The 15,119-nt window shown below is 48.0% G+C and overlaps 1 protein-coding gene across 1 annotated transcript in view; it reads left to right on the top strand.

The window, feature by feature from the left end:
• SPAG9 (sperm associated antigen 9) overlaps positions 1–15,119 on the top strand; it is a 2,727,931-nt gene that overhangs the window by 281,091 nt on the left and 2,431,721 nt on the right. The gene's annotated exons all lie outside the window — the stretch shown is intronic.

A 15,119-nucleotide genomic window follows, 5' to 3' on the forward strand; every position in this document is an offset into this window, starting at 1 on the left:
CTTGCAGTAACTACAATGTTTATTTTGCTTATTGGAAGAAGAGCATGTTTTAAAAAACTTTGTAGTAATGCAATGCATTGGAAGGTAATACCCATGGGTATTAGTTACTGTGATATATAACACTTGGGGTGAACAAATGCATTTAAATGAGTGTAGGTTACTAACTAGAAAAAGTTGACGTCAGCATATATTATGAATGCCAATGTTAAGGCACAATCATTCAGTCCGAATGGAATATTTCCTTAACACAACATTCATTAAAGTACAAATTGAACCTGACGACCTAAAAGCATTGAAGTAAGCTACCTAATATTTAAAGTGATTGTTGTGAAGAATTGATATTGTAAGTTGAGGTTTAATTTGTCGTGTGATGGTCGGGGTCGGACTGGGCCATAGAATTGTCTTGGGCGGCAATAAAAAAGTGGCCCACAGTTGCAAATTGCTACTCATTCCTTTTGTGACATGTTTGAATAGTACCCAAGGGGGAGTTTTTTTGATTATGTGATGCAAATTGTGTATTTTAAAGAATATTTATTCTGCAACACTGGTCAAAACTGCTAACCACAGAGGGAATTAACACAAACTGGCCCCAATTGGCCCGAAAAGTGGCCCACTTTCACCCAAAAAACTGGCCCACACCAACATTTTGTGTTTTTGGTCCAGCCATGGGCCTATTGCCCTATAGGCCAGTCCGAGCCTGGTGATGTTCTTTGTGTTCAGGAAAATTATAATTTAGACTCCGTCATTGTACCCTAAAGTCGGCATTTTTGATGTTTGTAGTTTTACACTTTTCAGTTGGCAAACGTCTTTTCCTACTGAATTCCTTGTCATCTTAAAGCAGTGTTTCACTGTTCCAAGCGTAATTTCTGTGGGTTTTGCATGTGTGTTACTTGTGCTTTGGCTACTCTCCGCTTGAGATGTATGCCTATGTTAATTTCAAGCATAAGTATCTGTAGCTGGAGTGTTGTTAGTGATTCTCCCATGTGTTATCTGTGCTTACATAGATTTTGAATGTCATGTATGTGTAGATTGAGTGTAGAGAAAAAAAAGCATATTGAAAAATAAACACGTTCACTTTTTTGATACAGTAAGAACAAGTATATCTGCTGAACAAATCATATTCGAATCAAGATCCCCCTGCCCCGCATGACAACGCACAGAACACACACCCACCCCCAACCATAACATAACTGTCAGTTAAACACTCAACACCACTACCCAGTCCACCAACCCGCAAATTTAAAGATTCAAATTATTCATATAAATCATTGTAGGGCGTTCATTTCTTAAGATAATCCTCAACTATATCTATTTTTGTAAATGACATTCAAATGGATTGTGTCCTCCCACTTATTCCTCATTTTATGATATTCGTATCCCAGCTCTGCTGCTTCGGAAAGAATTTTCACCATAGGGCACTGTGTTCAAGGCAGCGTCAACGTCATCCGCTGTATACAGGGCTTGAGCAGCGCCCGTTACCTCAGTTCCGTTTTTCCGACGCAACTGCTTTGTGTTACGAACGGCACATCGGATTTTTCCTCGGCGATTTCCTCATCTACTCCTGCCACACCCAAGACAGGGTTAAAAAAATGTCAGAAGTTTGGTAGGAAAATGTCGATAACCGACCCCCAACGGAATTGCCTCTGGTGCCTCAGCCCAGACCATCTGGTTGACGAGTGCGGTTCCTGTCAGGCCATGTCCAATAAGGCTCTTAGGGAACGTAGAGGTAAGCTGGCGGTGGGGGAGGAAACGTATAAATCTTCTAAAAGACAAAAGGATTCGGATGAATACAGTCGAAAATCTCATCATGAGTCGAGGAGGTTGAGATCGAAGAGTCGCTCGGAGAAATCTTCTTTGTCTTTGACAAAAAAGTCAAAGCAATGTCACATGTCTTCTTCCTCCTCGTCCTCCTCTGAGAGCAGAGTAACTTATACATCGAAGCACGATTCGGCAAAAAAATGTGTGGCCTTCAGGGCTTCGATGCTTAAAATATTCGAGAAAACGGCCCAGACCCCGTCAAAGTTGCCGTGTGGTGATCATGCCTCTACCCACTCTAAAAGTGACAGAGGAAAATCAAAATCTAAACACGCGAGAACTGAAAAGGAGTCGAGAGTGTCTTCAAGGGAAAGATCCCAGATGCCTCGTCAAAGCCTCTGGTGCATAAATCGGTGCTAGCGGAATTAACATCGAAGTCGAAGCCTAAACTTGACTCGACACAGTCGACTACCATAGCATCGAAACCGCTGACGAAATTGACGTCGACACCTTTGGCTGTATCGAAGCCTACTTCGACAGCATTGAAGCCTCCTTCGACACCGTCAAAGCCAGCGTCTTCTCTATCTTCGCCTTCGACGCCTTTATCAAGGCCTTCTTTGATTCCAAGACCCAAGTCGACGCCTTTGTCCATACCTAGGTCAATTCCACCTTCTTTACCTGAAAAGACCTTTCACCCTCAAACCAGACAGGCATTTTTCAGGTCCATGTGATCCATATATGAAGAACACTCCTCTGAAGAGGTTGTCATTTCAGCAGGAGTTAGGTTTGGAACCAGAGAGGTGACTGAAGAACTAGTGGACCCAAATTCTAAATTAACAGATCTTTGACTGCCTCCAAAATGTCAGTGGCTTAGACACTTCACCTGAAGTGGATTTTGAAAGACCAGACTCTACAGATCATGCTGATCCTAGTTATAGGAACTTTTATGGGAAGGGTCATTGATTTTTATGGGTTGGAAGGCAGCTTCCCCAGATTTCGACCAGGATGACATGACTGACATCCTGAGTGAATGTCCTTTAAAAGATCCTGTTCTACCATTTCATAACGCACTGCAAAATAGGGTGATAGTAAATTGGAATACTCCTGATTCGATTTCAGCAGTGAATAAGAAACTTGTACCAAAATATAGGCCATCTTTATCAGATCCAGAGTATTTATCTAAACATCCCTCCCTGAAAGTCTAGTGGTTCAAGCTGCAACCTCCACTAGGCAATCATCTTAGCCATCAATACCACCAGACAGGGATGATAAAAAAAGTTGAACCTTGGGCCCGGAAAGTTTTTTATTTGGGCAGCATGGCCCTTAAATCGACTAATGTCACTTGCACATTAGCAAGATTTACATATACCCTGTTGGACTGCATGTCATCAGCGGCTGAACGCATCCCGGAAGGTGAGGAACAGGATGGTTTCCTGGCTATAGTAAAAGATGGTAAAGAGGCTATGGAGGAATGCCTTCAGTCAGGACTGGATACTGCGGATATTGTAAGCAGGTTCATGGCATCTAGCATGGTCCTGCGCAGATTTGCATGGCTAAGGAAATCTGGCTTTGCACCTGATGTGCAATCTAGATTATTTAATATGCCCTTTGACGGCTTGAGGTTGTTTGGCAGCAAGGCGGACAAAAGCTTGGAGAAGCTGCAGACCTCAAAAGCGGCAGCAAAATCTCTTAGTGCCGCTATAAGGCAACCTCAACAACACTCTTACGCAGACTCATCTTCCTGGAAGAGTTGCCATTTTCGCATCTATTCCTCTTTTGGAAAAGGGAGGGGGCAGGCCAGTCAAAGAGGCCAACAGAGAAAACCCTTTTGTTGTGGTAAAGGGATAAGTGTTATATCAGCCACAACAGCGGCTACTACCTCCTCAGCCACTGCTGCAGCCGCTGCAAAGCCACTTTGAGGTCTTCACCCACAAAACACTGGTGGGCGGCAGAATCACTGGGTATCTGGACGAATGGTGGTTCATTACGTCAGGTGCCTGGGCACTAGAGATAGTGCCCCATGGTTACTGCCTTCCTTTTCATCAAAGACCTCAAGATCATCCACCGGAAGCCAACTCTAAAAATTCCAGACCTGCTCCTTGTGCAAGAGATTTTTACCCTGCTAGAGAAAGGTGCTATAGAACATGTACCTGTAGCGTAGAGGAACAAGGCTTGGTACTCCCCCATTTTCTCATCCCCAAGAAGGACGGAGGATTGAGACCCATCTTGGACTTGAGAAGCTTGAACAAGTTCCTCAGGAAGGAAAAGTTGAAGATGGTGACCCTTTCTCAGATCCTTCAGGCTCTTCAGCTTCATGACTGACTGGTTTTATTGGACCTTGAGGATGATTACTTTCATGTGGCAATTCATCTCAAGCGCAGAAAGTACCTGAGGTTTGCAATTGGTGGTTCTCATTATCAGTTTCGGGTTCTACCATTTGGGCTGACCTCCGCCCCGTGGGTTTTCACCAAACTGATGGCAGTGGTGGCAGCGAGTATCAGAAGAAGGGGGATTCACGTCTACCTTTATCAGGACGATTGGCTAATCTGGGCGAGTTCACACGAACGAGCCCAGGAACATCTGGCCTTGACCTGCCACTTCTTATACAGTCTGGGCTTCTCCCTCAATTACAAGAAGTCACAAATGATTCCAAGCCAAAAACTCCAATTCATTGGCGCAATCCTGGACACTTCCTCAGGGAAAGCCTCGCCTCCCGAGGAGAGAGCTCACCACATTCTGCAGACGGTAATAAAGTTTCAAAATGCCCAACATCTACCGGCATTCGACTTTATAAGGTTGCTAGGCCTAATTTCATCTTGCATTTTTCTGGTGCCAGAGGCCAGATTGAGGATGAGATCCCTTCAATGGGCCCTCAAGACTCAATGGTCCCAGTTTTCGGGGAAGATGTCGGATCTTCTGCAATTCGCGACCAAAGTGACTCAAGATCTCCTATGGTGGGCTTGCAAGGAGTATATCCTCAAGGGGGAACCTTTTTGGCAACCATGGCCGGAGATAATGGTAGTGACGGACGCCTCACTCACAGGGTGGGGAGCCCACACTAACGATCTGACAATCGGTGGTCGTTGGTCTCCATCAGAGTCATAACTACACATCAACCTTTTGGAGCTGAGGGCAATCAGACTAGCGCTGAAGGCTTTTCTGCCCTCTGTACAGGGAAAGAATGTCCTGATAATGACGGACAACACAGTTGCCATGTACTACCTCAACAAAAGAGGAGGCGTAGGCTCACTTCCACTGTGCAGAGAGGCAATGCAGCTCTGGTTCTGGGCAATGCAAGAAGGAATCTCTCTATCGGCAGTTCACCTAGCCGGACAGATGAACATGGCGGCGGACGCTCTGAGCAGGCAGAGCACAGTCTCCCACGAATGGGAACTAGCTCAGGAAGTCCTTCAAGAGATCTTCGCCCTTTGGGGAACCCCTCAAGTGTATTTGTTCCAGACCGGTGCCAACCGGAAGCGCGAACTGTACTGCTGAAGGGAATTTCCCCCAAGAGTAGCTCTAGGGGACGTGTTTGTAGTAGACTGGGTTTTTCCACTCCTTTACGCGTTTCCTCCTGTCCCTGTGATTCCTCAAGTAATCAGGAGGTTGAGAAAGTTCAGGAAAACCATGATCCTAATTGCCCCGGATTGGGACAGGAGGATGTGGTACCCGGACCTTATGGACATGTCCATCTGCCCTCCAATACGTCTTCCACAAAGAGAGGATCTTCTCTCGCAGGAGGAAGGTCAGGTTCTCCATCCAGAGGTCAAAACACTCAGCCTTCATGCATGGTTTCTGAGAGGATAAAATATACCTCCCGGATGATGTAATGGAGATTTTGCTTTAATCCAGAAGGCCAGCAATAAAATCCCTGTGTCAGTGTCGTTGGAACAAGTACAGTAACTGGTGCAGGGTTAAGAATGTGGATCCATTGTTTTGTAATACTCCAACAGTACTTTCTTTTCTCTTACATTTAGCCAATTTGGGGCTCCAAGTTGCTACTCTAAAAGGATATTTAGCAGCGCTATCTATTTTTAAGCGCTCCTCGGAAGAGGCGTCCTATTTTAAAATGCCTTTAGTCATTCAAGTCTTGAAAGGGCTGACAAATGTATACCCTCCCAACACCTTTTCAGATGCCCATTTGGGATTTAATCCTAGTCTTAAAATTTCTCATGTGTGCCCCTTACGAACCTTTACATTTTTGGCCATTAAGACTTCTCACTCTTAAAAACAATTCTGTTGGTGGCTATAACATCAGCCCGCAGGGTAAGTGAGTTGCAAGCACTGTCTTGTAAGCCTCCTCACACCATTTTCCATAGGCACAATGTTTTTTTTTTTTTTTAAAACAATTTTTATTTTTTAAACACACCTAACTTAACCAACATGTAGGACATTTCCATATACTTGCTTCTTGATATTACTTCAACATGTTACACTTTACAGTCCTCTCCCCCCTCGCTCCCCGTTAACTCGAGTGCCCACTTCAATGCCGCCAGGTTTGTTTCTTAGGGTTTGTCTCCCTCACTGTTGCCGGACGTATCGCCTTCACTAGGTCCAGCCTGGGAGAGGTCCGACATCTTAGCCACCATTTGTCTCCATGCTATCAGGGGGCCCACTTCCTCTTCCCCTCCCCTGCTAACTGCTTTGTACCATGCCACCGTCTCCGCTTCTGCCCATTTCAAGAGGTCATTCCACCACATCTCTAATCTAGGTCTTGGGCTGCTTTCCAGCTCATAGCAATTCTCTGTTTGGCCAGGATGTAGGCCAGGTCTTTCAGTTTATTGATATGCTTTAGGTTACGTGGCCTAGTGAATTTCCATAGGGACAAGGTTATTGTAAAAGTCAAACCATCTTTCTTTCCTAAAATAGTTTCCGATTTTCATCTGTCAAAATCTTACCTTCCTTTTTAACCTCCGCCTCACGCTAGTAAGGAAGAGGAAAGGTTGCATAGAGTGGACCAAAAAAGGGCTCTGTTTCTACATTTCCAGATTGGCAAATCTTCGACAATGTGACCAACTATTTGTTGGGTATACTGGGCACAAATTGGGCCTTGCAGTGGCTAAACAAACTCTATCCAGATGGATAATTCTAGCAATCTCTGAATGCTATAAATTAGCTGGGAAAGAGCCTCCACATGGATTAAGGGCTCATTCAACCAGAGGCATGGCAACTTCCACGGTTCTTCAGAGGGGTGTCCCGGTGCAGGATATTTTTGCTGCGGCCACCACCTGGTTGTCAATGCACACCTTTGTAAAGCATTACTGCTTGGACTCTACTTCATATCAAGGAGGACTATTTGCAAAAGCTGTCCTTCATTCAGTCCATAATTAAAATTTCTAGTACTCCCACTTACAAAATTACCACTGCTATGGGAGTCTATCATAAGATGAGGAATACGCGGGAGGACACAATCCATTCGAAGAACAAGTTACTTAGCAACTGTAACGTTCTTTCGATTCGATGCTCCTCCCACGTATTCCTCATCGACCTTCCCATCCTACCCCTCTGTACAGTTTACGCCAGTTGCACTTTGACTTCCTTAAGAGCCTTAGGTCTTTAAACCTGATCAGCTGATGCGACCATGAACACCGTAAAAACAGAACTGAGGTAACTGATGCTGCTCGAGCCCTTTATACAGCGGATGACATCGACGTTCAACAGCGGCTCTTGAGGGACTTCGACTCCGCGGCCTTCAACACAGTGCCCTCTGGTCAACATTTTTTCCGAAGCAGCAGAGCTGGGATACGAATATCATAAGATGAGGAATACGTGGGAGGAACATCCAATCGAAAGAATGTTACAGTTGGTAAGTAACTTGTTCTTTTCTCGTAGCTCGCCAAAATATGTAGCTCACAAATCCAATCATGACTCTTCAAAAAATGTAGTATGACTATTCAGATGTGGCCAGATTTGTTTAACTGTTATTTGCAAGGTCAAAAGATGGAGAAAAATAATTTATCTAGTGATCCTATTTAAAGTGTTCCATAACTTGTTAATGAAACGCCTCACACGTGACCATTAGTGGCCATTTTCAAATAATGCTGCAAACTGTATTTCGAGGGGATTGGGTCCTCCGACGTATTACATATCTATGACAGTAATCACCACAGCTGTGCTGCTTTGGAAAATCTTTCGGCTCCTGCGTTGCTGACGTCGATACGCTGTCCTCGAGGGCCTCCGTCGAGCCAACGTCACCGGATGTTATAAGTAGGACGCACAACGCCCGTACCCTCGGTTCTGTTTTTTCTGCGAACGTGTTAGCTTCGGAGATCTGGAGATCTCGGCGTGCCTCGCTTCTTCTGGTTTCTGTTCTTTCGGTTCCTCGAACCTGTTAGTTTGTGAAGATCCATGACGTCTTCGTCTTTGTCTTCTTCTACCCCGCGGCCGGGTTTTAAGCAGTGTCGGGACTGCAGGTCCAAGATTTCGTTGACGGACTCGCACAACGTCTGCCTCTGGTGAGGACCACGACACGGATGATTGTGTAGACTGCCAGTCGCTTACGTCGATGGCCTTGTGGGAGCCTAAGAAGAAGCTTTCTGTAGGTAAGGTGTCCAAGCCCCGGAAGTTAAAATCCACCGGGCTTTCGACTGACGATTCGAGGGGCGACTCTCTGCATCGTTGGCATAAGTCCGGGGGGGGGTCTTGGTCCCGGAGTGTGTCCCGCGATTCCTCTGCCAATTCGAGGCACTTGCGGAAGCGCCGTCGCCGGTTACCTTCCCCATCCTCATCCGATGACTCCGCCCATCGGCGGGTTGCTTGTCCCAACAAGCATTCCACTCCTGCCGAATGGGATTCATTTCGGCAGGAGATGATTGCGATTTTTCAGTCGCAGGGCTCCGGTCCGTCCGTGCCGTCGAAAGACGCCGGCCATGACAGTGCTAGAGACGCCACTTGCACGCCTTCGGGCTCGAGTATTCGTACCGATCACCAGGTGCCTTCGAGGTCCCGGTCGGACAAGGATGGTCGCTTTAGACATGCCGTTCCAGGTTCCAGTCCTCTACACCCTCGAGACCGTCGGAGCCTGTGAAGTCTTCGATGAAGACATCAACGCTTTTGGCACCAAGGTCGTCGAGGGACTCTCTCGAGGCTCCGCCTCCGAGGAAGCCATCGGCGCTCAGGCTGTCGAAGGACAAGCTCGGGGCTCCGCCCTCGAGGACTGTGTTGAAGCCGTCGGTGCCACGCTCGATGTCGACGCCGATTCCATCAACGCCCTCGACGCCTGTCGAGGCTGTTTTGTCGGAGGCACCCCGTGGCACGGTGGAACCCCCTAGAAAGGCTCTGGCCAAGGCTAAAAATGTCTTTGTCCCTTTTTCTGTGCCCTCATTCCAGCCTCTGGATTATATTTCTGAGGTGGATGAAGGATCTGAGGAAGGGCTGGTTCCTGATGCGGTAAGAGATGAGATTTTATCTGGTCATAGCCAGTTTGAAGACCTGCGTCAGTCGTTGCATGACGCCAGGGGTCTGGACACCTCTCCGGAGGTGGTCTGTAGGCCTGAGCCTGACACCCATGCCGAGTCCTCATACCGGCACCTTATGTCGAGGGTAACGGAATATTTGGGGTGGTCTGCGCCACCAGTGGATTTTCTGCAGGATGACCTGACGGATATCCTCGACCAAGGTCCACCAACTGACATGCCCGAAGGGTGGCAGCGGCTTGGACTGCTCCGGAGAGTCTCCCGGCAGTGAGCAAGTCTTTGCTGCGAAAATACTGCACAGCCAGTAGCGACCCCTGCTACTCGACCACGCATCCCACTCCGGAGAGTTTGGTGGTGCAGGTGGCTACGGCCCCGGGAAAGCAGGCGTCGTACCCTACCATCCCTCCTGATAGGGACGACGAGCATTTTGATGGCTGGGCGAAGAAAGTGTTTTCTTCATGGGGTATGGCTTTACAGGCAGCCAACTCCGTGTGTGCCTTGTCACGTTTCACGCACACTCTGTGGAACTGTATTTCGTTGGCGGCTGATCATATTCCCGAAGGGGAGGAACGGGATGGTTTTCTTGCTATTGTGCAGGATGGCATGGATGCCATGTGCGTGTCCGTTCAGTCGGGTCTGGACATGGCAGATTGTGTCAGCCGGTCCATGGCGGCGAGCACCGTAATACGCAGGTTTGCGTGGTTGCGGAAGTCAGGGTTTGCTCCTGATGTTCAAGCCCGGCTCCTCAACATGCCCTTTGATGGTGAACATCTTTTTGGCAGCAAGGCTGACGAGAGCCTGAGAGGTTACAGACCTCCAAAGCTGCAGCGAAGTCATTGAGCGCTGCAGTTCGCCAACCTCTGCCTTTTCATCCTAGGAGACAGCAATGGAGGGGAGGTTATTTTCGCTATTACTCATCCTTTAGTAGATCGAGAAGAGCTGCAAGTCACAGGGGCCAACGTAGGAGTACCAGAGGTGGAAAACAAGGTACTCGAGGTGCCAAGGCCGCTCGGGCAGTTGCCTCTTTACCCTCAGGCAATGCCACAGCTACTTCAGCTCAGTCATGAGGCCATGTCCCATGGTTCGCCGGTTGGGGGAAGGCTGGCGCAGCATCTTGTAGAATGGCATGCCATGCCATTACTTCAGATGTGTGGGTTCTGGAGATCATAGCCCACGGCTACTGTCTTCCTTTCCAGCAGAGGCCTCACGACAATCCACCAGGGAATCTCTCTTTGAAGAGTCTGGATCCGCTCCTTGCGCAGGAAATCAAATCCCTGCTGGAGAAAGGCGCCATAGAACTGGTGCCTGTACCGGAGAGGAACAAGGGATGTTATTCCCCTTTTTTTTTTTTATATAGAAAAAAGACTGGGGATTGAGACCCATCATGGACTTACGCGTTTTGAACAAGCTCCTCAGGAAGGACAAGTTCAAGATGGTTACTCTCTCTCAAGTCCTCCAGGCCCTTCAACTTCAGGACTGGTTGGTGTCTCTCGACCTCAAGGATGCTTACTTTCATGTGCCGATCCATCCCAAGCACAAGAAGTACTTGAGGTTTGCGGTTGGTGACTCGCACTTTCAGTTTCGGGTCCTGCTGTTCGGATTGACCTCCTCCCCGAGGGTTTTCACCAAGCTCGTGGTGGTGGCAGCATATCTCAGGAAAGGGGGGGAGTCACGTCTACCCCTACCTGGACGATTGGTTGATCAGGGCGCACTCTCCCGAGCAAGTTCTGGTTCATCTGTCCATCACCTGCCACTCCCTTCACAAGCTGGGCTTCTCCCTCAATTTAAAGAAGTCCCACTTGACGCCAACTCAGCGGCTCCAGTACATCGGAGCAGTGCTTGACACATCCCCGGGTCAGTGTTTCCCTGCCCAGGTGAGGGCTCGTCCCATTCAGCAGAGGGTACACAAGTTTCAACATGCCCAAAGTCTCCCAGCGTTTGAGTTCTTGAGGTTGCTCAGCCTCATGGCATCCTGCATTCTTCTGGTGCCAGAGGCCAGGTTGCGGATGAGATCTCTGCAATGGGCTCTCAAGATGCAGTGGTCACAGTCCTCCGGCAGGATGTCGGACCCCGTTCAGATGCCGCCCTTGGTCGCGCAGGACCTTCTGTGGTGGGCCGAAGAAGGCAATCTGATGAGGGGGGGCTCCGTTTTGGCTACCCTGGCCGGAGGTGACGATCATGATGGACGCATCCCTCACGGGATGGGGAGCTCATGCCAACGAGTTGACAGTCGGCGGTCGTTAGTCTCCGTTGGAGTCCAGACTCCATATCAATCTGTTGGAGCTGAGGGCCGTCGTGCTTGCCCCGAAGGCTTTTCTGCCGACTGTGCGAGGAAAGAATGTCCTGATTCTGACGGATAACACAGTGGCCATGCACTACCTCAAGAAAAAGGGGGGGGGCTAGGGTCACTTCCTCTGTGCAGGGAGGCGATGCAGCTCTGGTTCTGGGCCATCCAGCAGGGAATGTCGATCTCGGCAGTTCATCTGGCCGGAGACGAAAACGAGACGGTGGACGCTCTGAGCAGGCAGAGCGCGATCTCTCACGAGTGGGAGTTAGCTCAGGAGATTCTGCTGGAGATATTTGCCCTTTGGGGGACCCCTCAAGTGGATCTCTTCGCCTCCAGTGTCAACCGGAAGTGCGAAAGGTTCTGCTCGCAGGAATTTCCTCCAAGAGGAGCCTTAGGAGACACGTTTGTGGTGGAGTGGTCCTTCCCACTGCTGTACGCGTTTCCTCCAGTCCCCGTCATCCCGCAAGTGCTGCGGAGATTACAGAGGTCGGTTCCCGGATGATCCTCGTTTCTCCGTCATGGGCCAGGAGGACGTGTTTCCCAGACCTTCTCGACTTGTCCATCTTCCCAACACGTCGTCTTCCCTACCAAGACAATCTGCTCTCACGGGAGGGGGGGGGGGTCCGGTTCTCCATCCTGTGGGTCCTCCCTGAAGACGTGATGGAGGTGTTGCTTTCGGCCAGACGGCCAGCAACAAAGTCCCTGTACCGTTGCCGTTGGAGAAAGTTCTGCGACTCTTTAGCCCACAAGGGCCTGCAAGTGGGTACCATTAAAGGTTACCTGGCGGTGCTGTCCATATTTAAGCGCTTGTCTGAGGAGTGTTCTTATTTCAAAATTCCTTTAGTGAGCCCTTTCAAAAACTGAGAAATTAATGTGTTCCCACGTTACCTTTCCAGGTGCCCGGTTGGGATTTGAACATTGTTCCAAAGTTCCTAATGGGTGCTCCATTTGAGCCTTTACATTCTTGTCCTTTGAGACTGTGAACCCTTAAAACTGTATTTTTAGTTGCGGTCACTTCCGCTCGCAGAGTGAGTGAGTTACAGGCACTTTCAGTTAAGCCACCCTTCACTGTGTTTCATAAGGACAGGGTTGTCCTTAGAGTTCGTCCTTCCTTTCTTCCGAAAGTGGTGTCGGAATTTCATTTAAGCCAGAAAGTCATTCTTCTGGCATTTTATCCTCCTCCGCATCCTGGTAAGGAAGAGGAGAGGCTCCATAGGTTAGATCCTAGGAGAGCTTTAAGTTTCTACATTTCATGCATGTCCCGGGTCAGAGTGGATGATCGGCTCTTTATAGGTTACGGTGGAAGTCGTTTGGGACAAGCTGTTACTAAGCAGACTTTGTCTAGATGGATTATCTTGGCAATTTCTGAATGTTAGTGCTTGGTAGGTAAGGACCCTCCGGTAGGCTTACGGGCCCATTCTACTAGGGGTATGGCTGCCTCTACTGCCCTGCAGAGGGGTGTTCCTATTCGTAACATCTGTGAAGCAGCCACTTGGCCTTCGGTCCATACTTTTGTACGACACTACTCCCTGGATTCTATCCATGGGCAGGATCTGTCCTTTGGCAAGGTGGTCCTTTACTCTGCAATTTGATTGGACATTCTAAATTTCTATATTCTAAATTCTTTTTCTCTCCTCCATACATTGGTACTGCTTTGGGAGTCTGTCATAGATATGGAATACGTCGGAGGACCCAATCCCCTCGACGAACAAGTTACTCTCTTACCTGGTAACGTTCTTTCGATGGGATGTTCCAACGACGTATTCCATATCGCTCCCTCCCTGCCTATCCCACTACAGAATTTCTTATGTGATTGCAGCTTACGTTTCCGCAAGGCTTTCTGTGGTCATACTGGCAGAAGATTGGTGCCACACGTTCTGGGGAAAAAAAACTACAACTGAGGCTACGGGCGTCGTGCGTCCTACTTATAAAATCCGGTGACATCGGCTCAACGGAGGCCCTCGAGGACAGCGTATGAACGTCATCGATGCAGGACGCAGACGCCGAAAGATTTTCCGAAGCAGCACAGCTGTGGCGATTACTGTCATAGATATGGAATACGTTGTCAGACCATCCCATCGAAACAAAATTACCAGGTAAGAGTAACTTGTTCATCTGAAGTAAAGAGTTTTTTCAGACCCTTCTGGTTCTGAGTGTCTTGACATTTCTTTTCAGATTTTCATAAACCTTTTTCTTAGGCAATTCTTGGCCTTTGGGCTCCCTACCTCAATGTTTCTTTGCCAATAGAGTTCTCTGGTCCATGCACTCCACAATATTCTCATTTGGTTCTTCAGTGAAACTTGATCTCGCAGGACACTGTCGGAACTCCATTACTCATCAGGAGTGATTTTAGCTAGGAATGCTCCATCCACTCCTTATCAGGTTTTTTCTTCAGTCTCTTTTCTCGGTGCTTGGCACTCTATGTTCTCACCTCTCTAAGACTAGATATTTTTCACACTTACTAGTGAGTCTCATAACCACAACTTCAATTAAGTAGTGCACTTAGGTAGTCCCTGGGCTTACTCTTTGGACTATCAAGATCACTACTCTCATCAGCCAGTGCCCTTGACTGTTAAGCACACCACTGCATTTGGCTTAATTGTTTAGGAGTAGCAAGCCTCCCCCTGCTATCAAGCGGTGCTTTTGGTTGGCCAACACACCACTTTGCTTGGATTACACTCTGGGCAGTATCAGGACTACAGCTCCCATCAAGCAGTACTGTTATGCCAATGTACCACTTCACTTAGCTCATGTAGGATCACAACTCCCAAAAAAGCAATTAATTTGCTTTTACCATGTATACAGTTGGTATGCAGATTGCACCTGGTGGTATTTACCTTACTGGCCCCTTGTGCTTGGTACGCCTGTCAAGGCACAGGCAGTGGCTCTTCCCGTTTCTCTGGGTTAGTACTTTTCTGTTTATGAAGAAACATTCTCACCCGCTTGTAGTTGGATGTTCTGTTGCTATTTTCCTCCCAGAGCAAGTTAGGTTAGTTTCTTCCCCACTTTTAGGGATTGTACAATATGAGCTTGCATCGACTCTATACTCTGCTCATCAATCAACTCAGCAGGCTCACACTGTGGCTGCCCCATTGCACCCTGCTTCTAGCAGATTAGTTTGGTGCTTGTTGGTTCATACAATGAGCATGGTTCTCCACCAGGTTCTGCCTCTTTGGCTCCCAATGCTCTCTGGGTCATGCCCACTTACTCCCAGCTCAGTGCTTCTCCCTCTGGGGGGAGTACAGGTATCCTTAATACGCGTTCTCTTCCTCACACTCTGTCTGCTGTTGAGGTCTTACTCACATGCTCATGGCTCAAAATTAAGGTTGGATAAACAGGAGCTAAAATCAGTTCATATCCAGCATTGACCAGTCACCAGGAGCTATTACTGGGGAAAGAGGAGGAAATCTAACTTGCACATAATATGGAAGCATATAGTTGTGTCCATTAAGTATGCCACCTTTTGCTTTAAATGTCATATAGATGTGTTCTAATGTTTATGTATAGATTGTCCCTAAGGAATAGAGTTACATTCACATAGGTATGTTTGTTTGGCATTGGTTGGAGCCAAACGTAGCTTCTGGTAGCTGTTGGTGTTAAGCTAGCCAGGCTCATTTAGGCTAAAAGTAGGAGTTAAATAGCTCCCAGCTACCCTCAATTTC

The sequence above is a fragment of the Ambystoma mexicanum genome, chromosome 3q (assembly GCF_040938575.1).
Source record: "Ambystoma mexicanum isolate Mex_15411 chromosome 3q, UKY_AmexF1_1, whole genome shotgun sequence".
Lineage (NCBI taxonomy): Eukaryota > Metazoa > Chordata > Amphibia > Caudata > Ambystomatidae > Ambystoma > Ambystoma mexicanum.